The 2,894-nt window shown below is 35.6% G+C and overlaps 1 long non-coding RNA gene across 1 annotated transcript in view; it reads right to left on the reverse strand.

Moving 5' to 3' along the window:
- Positions 1 to 1,482: 1,482 nt before the first annotated feature.
- The window catches only part of LOC116811272 (uncharacterized), a 3,321-nt gene continuing 1,909 nt past the window's right edge, over positions 1,483 to 2,894 (reverse strand). Inside the window, exon 2 of the long non-coding RNA XR_004370448.2 lies at positions 1,483 to 1,942. This is a non-coding gene — a long non-coding RNA (uncharacterized LOC116811272). The remainder of the gene's footprint in view (positions 1,943 to 2,894) is intronic.

Raw genomic sequence — 2,894 nt, forward strand, 5'->3', positions numbered from 1 at the left:
TCCAGCCTAGGTGACAGAGCGAGACTCTGATTCAAAAAAAAAAAAAGAAAAGAAAAGAAAAGAAAAAACAAGTATTTATAAGCAAAATCACTTCCTATTAAGAAAGTCCGAGTTTTATTTAGCATTGCATCTGAGGCACTAACGAGAGTAAGGAAGAAACCAAAGATAGAGGCCACATTAAATGTTAAGGAGTCTCACGATAATGAAAGCATGCAGCCCGTAACCAAACTTGAAAGTATGAAATTTCGTATGTTTACAATACACAAAATATACTATAGGGACTTCTTGTAAAAAGGAGATGGTCTGAATATCTGCAAAGACTTTCTAATATGAAGACTCTAATACATGTTGTTCTGCTGCTTTTCCCAATTCCAAGCTAGAACTCTATGGGCAAAACTAACAATACTGAAACCTTTTTTGGGCAAAGGAGCCTCTGAGGGAGTGTGATGCCAGCCCTGAGATATAAGTGAACTGGCCTAGTGTTTAACCAACATAATGCTATCAAAAGCCTGAAATCTTGGTATTGACATCTAACACTAGATTACATCGAGGAGACAATTCTCTTTAAGCTACAATTTCACAATTATATTTTTTTATAAAATCACTGTTCTTCAGACAGTAAATTCATACTACACTACTAAGTATTTTAAAGTGACTTTGGCCTCTTGGTAATGAAGGGACCAAAATAATGATTTTTAGAAATGAAAAGCAGATGCATTCAAGGTTAATTAAACGAATCAGTGATCTAACTATATGTAACCCCAAAATAATTAATTCTGCCCAGACTGCCAGGATAAACAAACAAACAAAAAAATTAGAAGCTTACATATAAGAAGATATTTTTAAAACTATAGACATCAAAAAAGAAAAAAGAGCTTTAGACATGTTGTAGTATTTCCTTAGAAGAGCCTTTTTTGAAATGTACAGTTATGGCTGGGCATAGTGGTTCATGCCTGCAATCCCAGCACTTTGGGTGGCCAAGGCGGGCGGATCACCTGAGGTCAAGGGTTCGAGACCAGCCTGGCCAACATGGCGAAACCTCGTCTCTACTAAAAATACAAAAATTAGCCAAGTTTGGTGGTACGTGCCTGTACTCCCAGCTACTCGGGAGGCTGAGGTACAAGAATCACTTGAACCTGGGAGGCGGAGGATGCAGTGAGCCAAGATCATGCCACTGCACTCCAGCCTGGATGACAGAGCAAGACTCTGTCTAAAAAAAAAAAAAAAAAAAAAAAGAAATGTACAATTATTACACTTATAACAAAGTAATAACTCCGGGAAAAAAAAAAAAACGTAAAAATTGGTATCATATTACATCAGCAGAGTCTGTTTAATATCTTTAATAATTATATCATTTCTAAAGCTTTCCACAAAAGGGTATTACAGTTTTTTAACTTATTGGAAACATATCTTAAAAAAAAAAGTCAGCCTTAATACTGAAACTGTAATACAAATTTTAAATTATAGACACATACCATAAAACACAATGAAGAACATTTTATTTAAAGAAAAAGAGAATATTTCACTAAGCAATAAACCCAACATATTTCCTTTCTCTCCATATCTACATCCAATGGTGATATTTTATAGGCTAGTTTCTAAACAGATGCAAATTTTTACAAAGCGATGAAAGCCATATTTTGCTCAGGAATACTATGGTTCACATACCATATAGGTTGTTTTACAGCAGATACTAGTTTGCCAAGCTTCAGATGGCAAAACGCTAAGTTGTGAATTGAGTATTGTCCAGCTAGTTGTTTCTCCTTGCCCTAGAGACTCTGGCAGTGTGACTGTTGAGAGACTGCCTTATTGCTGCCACTTCTCTTCTCATGGTTGAATCCATTATGGGAGAATATTCATGTCCTTAAGATGCAAGTCCGAGCAAAAAGCCTCCCACAAATCCACTGGATATCACAATGTTCTGCTTGATAAATTCTGTTGCCTGAAACAAAGTTTAAACAAAAATACTCTTAATTATGCTACAACAGGGATGAACCTTGAAAACATTATGCAAAGTGAAATAAGGTAGACAAAAAAGAACAAATATTACATGATTCTGCTCATATGAGTAGTCAGAAAGCAGAATACAGATCATTAAGAGCTGGGGAGAGAGGGAAACTGAAAATTAGTGTTTAATGGGCACAGAGTTTGGGATGATGAAAAAGTTCTGGAAATAGTGGTAATGATTGCAGAAAAATGTGAATATGCTTAATGCCACTGAACTGTATGCTTAAAAATGGTTAAACTGGTAAAATTTTTGTATAACTATTTTACCACAATAAAAGGATGCACAAAAAAAAATTCTTACTGAATCCAGAGCCAAGTAGCAGTTTCAGCTATTTTCTTCAATTCAGTAAATATTCAGCAAAAATTCCTGTGCACGTACTACTGCAGGTATCCAATAGCATGCAAGATCCCAGAAATGTCCCTGACTAATTGAAGGAGCCTACAGAACACAGTCATGCCCAGTAAGCTCCTTGGCTATTGAGATAATAAGTATATGGGCAGCAATAATCTCACAAGTAGAAAGAAATCTACCTGTAAGGTAGAGATGAATGGCACATCATCAAGTTATTAACACAGATTATTTAATAAACTGTCACAGCAGGCACAATGGTATTTATTAATAGTCCATTTAGCCAACAGAAAAAAAATGTACAGGATCAAAACCAAAACAAATTACTTTGGTAAAATGTTTAACCAGAATAAAATCATGAGGAAGCCATCAGACAAAGCCAGACTGTGGGATATTCTGCCTAGAGGCGTCAAAAATGTCAGTGCCATGAAAGATAGGGGAATAAAATTAACAGATGAAAGGACTGTTTAAGACTAAATGAGACTTCATAGACATGATAACCGAAAACAACATATAATTTTTTTGGGGGGGGGGGGGG

Source organism: Hylobates moloch, unplaced genomic scaffold (genome assembly GCF_009828535.3).
Source record: "Hylobates moloch isolate HMO894 unplaced genomic scaffold, HMol_V3 SCAFFOLD_7, whole genome shotgun sequence".
NCBI classification, from domain to species: Eukaryota; Metazoa; Chordata; class Mammalia; order Primates; family Hylobatidae; genus Hylobates; species Hylobates moloch.